The sequence below is a fragment of the Belonocnema kinseyi genome, chromosome 7, assembly GCF_010883055.1.
Source record: "Belonocnema kinseyi isolate 2016_QV_RU_SX_M_011 chromosome 7, B_treatae_v1, whole genome shotgun sequence".
NCBI lineage: Eukaryota > Metazoa > Arthropoda > Insecta > Hymenoptera > Cynipidae > Belonocnema > Belonocnema kinseyi.
In genome coordinates, this window is record NC_046663.1 from 87,777,762 (window position 1) to 87,789,929 (window position 12,168).

The following is a 12,168-nucleotide window of genomic DNA, read 5'->3' on the forward strand; positions in this document are numbered from 1 at the left end:
ATGTATCAACCAATTTTAATTGTTTGAATGCGGGAATTTTATAATTTGTGATTTTTCTAGTTCTGATAGTTTATAATTCCGCAATTTTCTGTCGGTAATTTTTAAATTCGGTAATAATATAAGCTGTGGGCAATTTTACTATTTGCTAATTCTCCAATACGGGAATTTTAGTTTTCGGGATTTTTCATTTATCCAATTCAAACACACTTATGGTAAAAAATAATTTTTTTTGTTCAAGTTATTAATAAAATCAAGTATTGTGCCATGCAATATTGGTACCATTGTTTGGCCCTCGGAGTGCAGACATCTTGAATTTTCCCCACCTAACATGAAATACCTAATCGACCAGACCTGACCAGGGACATCTCTACAATTTCGAAGAAAAGGCGTTTTGTATATTTTCAAAGGTTAGACATTTTTTAAATGAAAAATTAGGAAATGAGTCAATTTTCTTTTTGTAAAAAAAGCGAAGCATACAACATATAATAAAATTATAGATTTAAATACTCTCAATTCAATTATTTAAAGTGAGAACGATTAAAATTTAATAATTTTAGATTGAAATATTCGTACTTGAACCATTAAATAATTTAAAACATTCAAAATTGTTTGGTTTCAAATTTAAATTCTTAAAAATTATTTATATATACATTTTTCGGTTTCGATGTTTTTAAAATAAAGTTTGAATTTATAACGTTTTTTATTTTTTTAATAATTGTTATTCTGTAAAAAATGTAATTGACTGCGAGTTCGTGAAAAAAATGCATACGTAACTGTGCTATTTGAAAACCGGCATCCGGTATTGTAAACGCAGATTATATAAGATGTATTACTCATTTTGAGAGATTGAGACATATGTTTTTGAGAATTTTTGAAACTTGGAGAAGTGTTGAGATTATTTTATTTTTAAATATGTAATGTCGAAATAAACAGAAGGCGGTTGACGGACTTGTTTAGACTTGCTCAGTCTGCTTGACTTGCTTGGTTGGTGGAACGTGACAAAAAGAACCAGTCTCACGAATAGTTCGAATTGACGCATCGCAGCGGGGAATCGTTATCTGATGCAACATCCGTGAATTCAATCGATAAAGACGTTTTTGCGTCGTTTTGTGGAAAAATGGACAACATCAGTTCTTATTTAATTTATTATACTCGATTTTAAAATTTCGCGCTAACACGTGGTCAATTTAATATATATGTATATATATACACGTTATATACGTCCCACTTTTGAATGGAGTGGAACAATCCGAGTTTTGAGTGTGCTAATTTGAAAATTACAGCAGGGGTGAATAAAAGTGTTGTGTACCCGGTGGTTTTATTGTATATTTAATAATTGTTTGTTTTTTATTTGATTTATTATTTCACTGTTGTTTATTTTATTTTTTATCTTTTTCTTACATAATTAAATTTATTATAATTAGTGTTTTGACTTTAAGATGTTCGCTGGTATATAATGTATTTTAAAATTATGTTTCCCTTTAATATTAATTAAGAAACAACATTATAATTACATTTTTATTTGAAAAAATATCGATAAAAATAGTAAGAGCATTTGTAAGTGATGGCGTGACTCATAAAAGAAACGTGTCTATACGTTTATATGAAAGTGCTGTTGTTTTTTGTTTGCAGAGCTATTTGGAAAAGTTTGCACATGCTGGCCAAAATTTTTGCATAATTAGACTACTTATGTGTAATTTATTTATCTAGGTCTGATTAATCAATTTCTAGTGATATCAAATGTGTAATGAAATTGAATATTGATAATGAGATAAAAGCACCGGTTTTGAAATCGGGCCAGAGCCACGTATATAATTTATAAAATTGGTTTCCTGAATTTGATATTCTTTTTAATCAATATTATAATTATAATATTGATAAAAAATATTATTAATATTAAAAATACTTCTTGGGCATCATAATTTTTTAATTACAAACTCACAAACAAAATTAAAAATATATAAAAATTTGGAAATTTAAAACATGTAATTTACTGCATTGATACAAGAATGAGAAGTTTTAGTTTTCTTATTAAATCCCGCAGAAGTTCCATTTTGGCAAACTTATTTGTATTTTAATTCCTTAATCTAATGAAATTGATCATAAACAAAATGTTGTCGAGAATTTTCTTTAAATGTATCATTTTTTGAACTAATACAGGTTTTAAACTTTTCGTTCGTTATTCTAATTTGTATTTCTATATTAATATTATTTCTCCAAAATGGGACTATTGAAAATACCAAGAAATAAAATTCTGGACACTGTAAAACTCCCGTATAATAAAACTACAGAATAATACAATTTCCCAATAATAAAATTCCCGAAGAGCTTATAATATTATCGAATTGGAAAATTCACTAGTAATAAAATCCCCAGAAGTTTATAACATTACCGAATTCGAAACTGCGCGAATAAAAAAATTGCAGAATTATAAAATATCCAAACCAGAAAATTCCAGAATTTAAACAATTAAAAACTTTTTTAACAATATTATTTATTTATTAAAAATACAATGATCAAATAGTTTTATAAGTAAAATGATTTGAAATTCTCAAAGTCATTCTTCTTAAAAAGACCTAGAAAATTCTGTTGACGGTTTTCTCTATCTCGCTTATTTAACCAATTTTGTAATGAAGTGTTAATAATGCAGGATAAAAATGTTGTTTTTTTTTAATGATACGATTTTAAGATGTCATACTGCAGTTGATAAGATATTTTTGTGAAAGAATAATGAAAAAACAAACAATTTAAGACAAATTGAGTATAAGTTGAAACATTTGATTATCATCAAAAATAGACTTTCAGGGAAAAAATTAAGTAAACGTTTTCTTACAACAGCGTGGAAATTATTATTCTGAAGAAGTAGTATTTTAAACGGTTTTCTTTATATTATAGTAAATTTGAGAACATAACACGTTAGAAAAAAATGTCAAGAGACTTATTTTTAGCAACCTAAATTACAAATTAAGAATAGAAAAGTGCTAGGGTATTTGAATCAATTGCCTTTCAAAATTTTCAGAAAAATCGCCACCATTTTGATAATTTTGAAGATTTTTCGAAGTATTTTTCGCCCGATTTAAAAAGTAAACTAAAAGTGTTATCACAAACCAGGCGGAAAAGTCCAGGAAATATAGAGCAAAAGGAACCCTTTTTGGCTAAAAATTCAGGTACTTGGTTGAAAGTTGTACACACTTTTTTAAAAATTCATTTTTTTCAGGATTTATCTCTTTCGTTGAAAATTTAACTATTTAGTTGAAAACGCGTTTAAATTTTGGTTCAAAATTAATTATTGTGACTGAAAGTTTATATATTGCATTTCTGGTTAAAAAGTAACTGTTGGTGAATAATTATGAAATCTGAAAAAGAAAAATTCATGTATCAAACAGGAAATTTACTATATTGTGTTGAAAATTCGTTTTTTTTTTTGTAAAAAATTATTGTTTGTCGAAAATTGATCTTTTTGGTAGAGGATTCAAATATTTTATTAAAAATTCGTCCTTTTTGGTTGAATTCAACGGGTTGAAAATAGTTTTTTTTATATTAACTTTTTGCGACTGAAAATGATGTATTTTGTTGAAAATTCGTCTTTTTTATAGCAGTATACAATTAGTTAAAAAATGTAACTCTTTAGTTAAAAAATAATTTCTTGTCTGATGACTCACCTCTCTGGTTGAACATTTAACTACTTCGTTGAAAATTCGTTGTTAAAAATTTTATCAAAAAATTGGTCTAATTTGTTAAGTTAAAAGTTTAATTGTTTTATGGAGTTGATTTATATTATTGAAATTTATCTTTTTGGTAGAAAATTATTCTGTTTTCGTTGAAGATTCTACTATTCTGTTAAAAATGAATAATTTTCGTTAAAAATTCAACTATTTGGTTAAGAAATAAACTTTTTATGTGAAAAAATAACTATTTCGTATAAAACTACCTTTTATGTTTGCCAAACATATGTTGAGGTTGAAAATTCAACTGTTTTGTAGATAATTAGTTTTTTTTTGCCTTTAAAATTCAATATTTATGTTAAAAATCATTTTTTTGCTTTTTTTATCTATTCTATTTTTGATAAAAAAAATTATTCTTTTACGGTTAAAAATTAAACTGTTTTGTACAAAATGAATATATTTGATTGAAAATTCGTCTTTATGGGTAGACGATTAAACCTTTTGGATGGGGATTTAACTATTTTTTTTTAAATTCTTCTTTACTTAAATTCTACTAGTTGAAAATTCGTTTTTTGTTGGAAATTAATTTTTTTTCTCTTAAATTTAAAGATTTAATTTTTAATTGAGGACTTATCTTTTTTAGTTGAAAATTCACTTATTTGGTTGAAATATAAGTTTCTTGTTGACAATGTACAATTATTGGTTGAAAGGTTGAATTTGTTAGAAAAAGTGGATTTTTAACAGGAAATCATGAATTCTCAACAACAAAATTCATGTATTTTGTTGAAAATTCGTCTTTTTGGTTAGAAAAATAATATTTTTTATGAAGGATTTAACTATTTTATTAAAAATTCTTCTTTTTGGTTGAATTCAAGTCGTCAAAAAATCGACTTTTTGCTGAAAATTTGTCTTTTGGTAAAAAATTCATTTTTTGGTTTAAAATGAACTTTTTTGTTAAAAATTCATTTGTCTTCTCAAACATTTTTCTTTTTGTATTGATAATTTTACTATATATTTGAAAGTTCAACAATTTTATTCACAATTTGTCTCTTTTACTTAAACTTCTTGTCTTTTGGTAGAAAATCTGTTTTGGGTGAAAATTCAAATATTTTGTTTGTAATGCAGCCAGGGTTCTTGAACCCAAAAAACACGTCCCTGAAACTCAACACTCGGCGGGAAAATTCACGAGCGTCTCCCTCCCGAACAATGGAGGTTAGTTCCTTGGGTTCCTTGTGAATTCAGCTTAACGATTGGGTAGCGTGGCTCGAAGGACACATCCGGTAGTAGTCCGCCGCCGCCAGCAGCGAAGTTGGCAGCGAAGAATTTATTATTGATAAATGTTTGTTCCTAGCGAGTGTCGCCGAAATTAAAAGACTCCGTTGAGACTCCCGTCCGTGCCCCTCATTCAGTCAATCCCCAAACTCAGTCGACACCATTCAACCGACGCTTTGCTGAAAGTATATAATACATATCGTGCATCGTGCTTTGGGTGTGACGGATTTATCTCGTGCGTTCTGTGCTGTGTTGTTGCGTAGTGTCTTCTCCGTGAGGCTCGTCCGCATTTCCTGTGCGCGAGTGCGTCGTTAAAATTGAAATTGATATTAAAATTGGAAACTAGGAAATAAGGAGTAAGAAAAACCAGCGCCATTGTACACTGCCGCAACTGCTGAAGGGAGCTCGCCATTCTTCCGTAGGTTGCCTCCCTCTCTTTTTTTCTTTTCTCCCCTCTCTCTCTCTCACTCACTTTCTCTCTCTCTCACTCACTCTGAAACGTTCGTTTGTGCCCGCCTCACATTTCCCCGTCGCATTTTTCTGGCCAGGAACTTTTGCTTCCTTTTACAAAGAAAATTTTGCCCCTTTTTACCTACTTTTGCAATGTTGAAGTACTACAGAGACGTGGACGTGGACTCGCGGTTACTATGAATTCTTGCGCGTCATTATGCAACAGCTTTCGAGGGATAAGAGTCCCGGTGTTTTTTGTTTTACCCAACCGAAAACGAGATTTCTTATGCGAGTTCCAAAACCGGGGATCACGTGGGAATGCGTCAGGCTACCTGCGATAAACTCGCCGGATCGACGCCTCCCGAGTTTCATGATAGTGATTGTGCGATTTTTTAACAACTTTTATATCCGCTTTTCAATTTTTTATAATTTTGCTACAGATTTTTTACCTAAATTTTGTACTCGAATTTTAAGAAAACCTTTCACGCCCTTAACTCTCCCCCTCCTAGTTTCACAGAAACGCCACCCGTTTTCTTGTCTCTTTATATTTTCTCCGTCACTTTCTATCTCTCTTATTTTCCCTCTACTACTCTCTTTCCACCGGCTTCACCATTCTAAAGCCGGAACCGATTTTTGCTCTTTCCTTTTTCCCGTTTCATCTTTTCTATTGTAATAATCGCGTTTTTTTCTTGGGTCGATAGAATTCAGTTTCGAAATATTCTCAAGCGGCGCCTCGAGGAGCGAGTACGATACGAACACGAGGCGAGGTGAGTAATCTGAAAAATTCCGGTTTCTGCGATCCATTCGAGTTTCACGAGACGGTAAAAAACCGGTTTTTGGTTTTTTAGACCCGGACCGAAGGCTCCTTTTTCAAGGGGACAAGGGTTTCAGCTTTTTTTGAGAGGTTTCCTGGGGTTGAATTGCAGTTTTCGCGAAAGGTGTGTGCGGGATCGATTGAAGCGACAGGAATAAATTATGCGTTTTGAGGAAATAGGGATTCTTGAATTCCAAAGAAATTTAAAGGGAGAAACTTTTGTCACAAACAAACGAAGGAAATAGTATAAAGAGTGTTTGAGTGTATCAGGTTTTTTTTAAACAGTTGAATTGTTGCTAAAAACTTTTATGTTCTATCTTTTAAAATTCAGTTTTTTTTTCTTTTTTTAATTCAAATCAATATTGGGGCTAAATGGTTAAATACACCGATTTAATAATTTTCATTTTTACCTGTACCAGAAAACTTGATGGACTATTTAAAATTTAAACTTTAGGACTTGATCGATTAAAAATTTTTTTAATTTATGTTCCATTCCAAATGGAAAACGATCATAACAAATATAATTTCTGATAATTTTAAACTATTGAAGTTATTCACGTGGATTGAATAAATTCAGATTGCATCATTCAAAGTTGGCGTTAAATGGTTCCAAATTAAATAATTCCACATAAAACTTTGGCATTTTTTTGAAAAAAAAAACGGAATTTTTCAGATTTGTTTTTACTTCTGTATTAAAGATCTTGTTTATATTAGAAAAATAAGTGTTTAGAATTGTGCTTAGTGTTCGCAGCTATCTCCATTAAAATATCTAAGATTATTTTATATTTTAAACTTCATGTTACGGTCAAAAATGGATGTTGCTTTTATATTATGTATTTAAAAATTCAAAGCTTTTCTTCTTCCGGTCATTTCGGGGATATAAATGTTATAATGTTAACAAATAGAGCACAGTTAAAAGAATGATTTTCTATTTTTAAAAAATCGAAAATGTGTATTTTAGATCCTGGGTCATAAAAACGCAAATATCTCCTAAACTTTAATATTTTAATTTTAAAATTTTTCTTTTGATGCAAAAATCTTTTTATCTTAAAAGTTAATTCTTTTTATATTTTTGTTTAAAATTAATATCTTTTTGTTATAAATTCTACTATATAGTTGAATTTTTGTTTTATTCAATTTTTTTGTTAAAAAGTGATATCTTTTTATTTAAGATTAAACAGAATTGTTGAACGTTCCTATTTTTGGATAGGAGCTTCGTCCTTTTTGATTTGAAATTCATCTTTTTGGTTTGTTTGAAAATTCATCTTTTATGGTTGAAAGTTGATTCTTTTTAATTAAAAAGTTTACTTCTATATTTTTGGTTTAAAATTAACTTCTTTTGTTTAGCCATTATATTATTTTGTTGAATATTCAAGTATTTGGTGTAATTTTTTTTTATTGAAAATCCATCTTTTGGTACAAAATTTATTTTTTTTTGTGTTTGAAAATTTCTCTTTTACGGTTGAAAGTTAATCTCTTTTGTTTAAAAATTGTACTATATGGTAGAATATTTTAATTTTTTTTTGACTTAGTATTTTGTTAAAGTCATATTTTTTGTCAGAAAATTTAACTAATTTATTGAAATGTCGTTGTTTTTTTTTTTTTTTTTTTTTAATAGAAATTCGTCCGTTTGGGTTGAAAATTATGTGCTTTAATTTCCGAACGTTCAAATGAACGAAATTTTTACTGATGACTTTGTAAACTAGAAACAGCACTGAAATATTGATTCTGATAATATTGGAAATAGCAGATTACTAAATAAACTTAAAATGCATTATTTTAATTGTATTTGAAACAATATTTTTGGATAAAATAAATCTGGGAAAAAATGTTTCGTTCATTTCAACGTTTTGAACTTCTGGTGCATTTGAAAATCCATCTTTTTGTTGGAAAAATTAATTTTTTATGGTCGAAAGATAATTCTTTTTAATTGAAATGGCTACTATTGTGACTAACACTGACTAACGTTACGGGTTTTTTTAAATCTGTTTTCCAGTTAGTTCAAGGCAAAAATACGGAAAATTCTGTAAAAATAGATAGTGCCTTAAAAATTCATCTTTTTGGTACAAAATTCGTCCTTTTTGGTTGAAAATTCATCTTTTATTATTGAAAGTTAATCTTTTTTGGTTAACAATTCTACTATAGGGTTGTATATTTATTATTTCAAATCCAACTATTTTGCTAAAATTCATACTTTTGGTTTCAAATTTTGACTGACTTATTAAACTCGTATTTTTTGATAGAAAATTTGGCCTTTTGGATTGAAAATTCGTTTTTTGGTAAGTAATCTTTTTTACTGGAAAATTTTTCTTTCATGGTTGAAAGTCACTTTTTTTGAATTGGAAATTCTACAACTATTGTGTTAACGATTCATCGTTTGGTCAAAAATTAAACTTTTTATGCCAATTCGTTTATTTTAATAGAAAATATCTCCTTCTGGTTTTAAAGTTCATCTTCTAGCGGAATTGTCCTCTTTTTGGTTGAAAAAAATATCGTTCTTGGTTGAAAATTCAACTATCTTCTAAACGATTAGTCTTTTTGGATTGAAAATTAAACTAGTTGGTTGAAAATGTAACTGGTTTGCTTCAGTTTAATCTCTGTTGTTTACTATTTATTAAAGATTCACCAACAAACCATTTTTGACCGATTAAGTTTCATGGTCAGAATAATCGACATAGTGGAAAAGTTAATGTTGGGATGAGAATAATTTTCATTTTTAAGAAAATCTAATAATGTGATTGACTTTCACGGAAAAAATTACATTATAACTTTATGAGTTGTTTATAAAGTTTCAAGTTATGACATTTTTTCGTTAATAATACTTTTCTAATAGTAAGTTACAACGAGTTTGAGACCAAATATATGTATTCAAAAGCTAGCTGATAGTGTTAAATTTGTTTAAATAATTTGATTTTAATAATTAAATACAATTTATAATAGAATATTTGTGATTTCTAAGTCAGGCCTCACTAGTTCTGGGTAACAATTGTTTTATTTAAGATTCATCCAGAGAGCAAAAATCATATCGCTGAAATAATAATTTGTGGCTGTATTGGAAAAAGTATTGTTAAACACAAAATTAAGTAAATATAAAAATTGACGAATTTGTCCGCAAAAATCAATTTCTGGACCACTGAGCGTTGTGCGCACCAAAAGTTATTGCCTCTCACGCGCTCGATCAATGATGTTGGAATACTCCTGTTTTGTTCAGGATTAATTTAACTGAAGTAATATTTTTCAGAAAACTTCATCATTGAATATAGCCTTTTAATTATACTTTAAAATTTCTCACCAAAGAAAATAATTATTTTACAGTAAAAAGTACAAAATTAGGATTTAAATTTTTAAAAAATGGCAAAATGAATACTGAGAAAGTGTTTTTGAAAACATTTTGAAAATATTTGCCTTGAAATTAATATTTGATATTAATTTCTTTCGTTTTAGTTTTCTTTAATAATTAATTAATAACGACATAATTAAGTTATCTAATCTATTATTTATAGATTAGTAGCCATATGTTTTTATTTTGTACGTTTCGACGTTATAAAAATAATATATTTAATTTCCGTTTTGGTATTTTGTCGATTGCTGCCATGAGTAATTAATTATTTCGTAATTGATGATCATACATATTTTATCCGTGAATGATGTACGATCAATATTGTGATTAAAAATGGAAACTGTCATACATTGTATAATTTGCCTTTATCTTGTAAGTTCAACGCATGTCACTGAATTAATCTATATTTGATATTTAGACAAAATGTAACATTCCACTCCAATAAAGACTCTGTTCTCGGATTTTCTTTCATTAATTACTCTTATTTTGCATCAGGCAACTCCAAAGAAGTTCCACCCTAATATCATTATCGGAAAACTGCGTTTCATTCACCCACGCACTCTGAAAGCTATAGGAAAATTTAAAAAAAAATGACAATTTTAATTTAAACGTCCGGTTACAATAAATTTCGGGCAATGCCAGAATGAATCGATTCCCAATAATATTCTTTTTGGAACACTGCCTTTCTATTCGCCTACGCAGTCTGAAAGCTATAGAAAAGTTGTAAAAAATATTTTAATTTAAACGTTCGGATCTCAAATTTTCTTGTATTAATTAATTGTATTCGATCTCCAAAAACACAAAAAGAAGATTTATCCCTATATTTGTATCGGAAAGCTGCATTTTATCCGTAAACGATGAGGATATTGGTATGAAGCTTTTTCTCGTGTGTTTCCGAATTTTTCTGTGTACTTTTCGGAGTGTGTGGGTGGATCAAACAGTCTCTTGAGAAATATATTGCGACGGAACTTTTTCTTATGGCGTTCGCCTTCAATTAAGAGTAATTATTCATATAAAATTTGAGAACCGGACGTTTAGAGGAAAGTTAGAATTTTTTCCGAATATCTAATATAGTTTATTACATTAAAAAAATAATTGACGTAATGTGTTATAGTATTACCTATACTCTATGGTATATCTTCTAAAATAATATTTTGTATTGTATTTATGCTGATTAAACAAAAACAAAGATAATTGCAGTAATTTAATTTAATAGTTTTTTTTCTAAATCTTATATTTTCGTTTTTAACCGTTTCGAGTCCCAGTCACATGCCCATGTCCAAGGCAACTTTTTTTGTTTCTATTTATATAATGATAGTTTGAAAGCGTTGAAGAATCGTTGTATAATTTCGTTTTGTACACAATCAAGAAATATTAAGTAAATAAACATTGCAAATTAGTGGAATATTTATACATAAATATATTTAATTCAATGATTTATTTATTGGTATTAGAAATAAAGTTTATAGATTTCATGTAATATAATTTACATTTTATACAATAGAATCTGATATTTTCCAGTTAAGCTATAAAATTATTTTATAGTATCGTGCTTCGCACATATAATGAGGACAGCTTAGATTCATGAATGTGACTAGTCACGGTCCCAATTTTCGCTTTACTCACACACCCAGAGGCTATCTTTTCATAAAGGAATGGATAGGACTTTTGGTTTCTAAAAACTAAAATACAGAAGGTCGTCTCCAGATTCACCGAAATTCTTTGAGGGTGGCATAATTATTTCTGATAAGCCTAGACTTAGACTGTTCGTATAATAAAGATAAAGTCAACGTATACAATTTGATAGTCGATCGTAAAGATGTTTTATTACAAGCTTTGAGAAAATAATTGTGAAAGGCATCGTGCTGATGGGTTTCCATGTATTGGCACGTGAAAAAAATATTTTTCATTGCTTTTCATTAACTTTTAAAGGAATTAGTCTCAGGTATACCCAATTGCTTTTCAATTTTTGATCATAAACAATCGTTGTTTTGTAATATTTGTCCTGTAGAATAATTTTTCCTAACACTTAGAGAATGAATGCGTTCCTCGTAGAAAATTGAGGTATTTATTATTATATTTTTTTTTTGTTGAAAATTTATCATTTGGATTGAAAATTCATATTTTGGTACAAAATAATCTTTTTTTGGTTGTCAATTAATCATGTATGGCTGAAAGTTAATTCTTTTTAATTGAATAGTCTACTATTATCTTTTCTTGTTCAAACATTCAACTGTTTTGTTGAGCATTCGTCTTTTTAGATAGAAAATTCACCATTTTGGATTGAAAATTCAATTATTTGGTTGAAAATGGAACTATTTTGTTAAAAATACAATGTGTTTAAAGTTTCGAACGTTCAAATGAACGCAAATTTTTACATATGACTTCAAACTAGAAATAGTGCTAAAATAGTTATCCATTTATATCACAAATATTAGATTACAAAAGAAGCTTATATGCATTATTTTAAGTTGTAGCTGGAACAACATTAATAGATCAAATGGATTTAAATTGAAAATTTCGTTTTAGATAGATGAATAAATGAAGGTAAGAAGGTTATTGGTAGAGCAGGTCCCCTTATCAGAAGTAAAAATATATCAAATAAAGCTAAAATGGCAATACATAAT

At 28.4% G+C, this 12,168-nt stretch overlaps 1 protein-coding gene across 1 annotated transcript in view; it reads left to right on the forward strand.

The window, feature by feature from the left end:
• The first annotated feature begins 4,940 nt into the window (after positions 1 to 4,940).
• LOC117176551 (KAT8 regulatory NSL complex subunit 1) overlaps positions 4,941 to 12,168 on the forward strand; it is a 47,317-nt gene continuing 40,089 nt past the window's right edge. The window contains exon 1 of the mRNA XM_033366804.1: positions 4,941 to 5,355. The gene's annotated coding sequence lies outside the window, so the exon portion shown is untranslated. The remainder of the gene's footprint in view (positions 5,356 to 12,168) is intronic.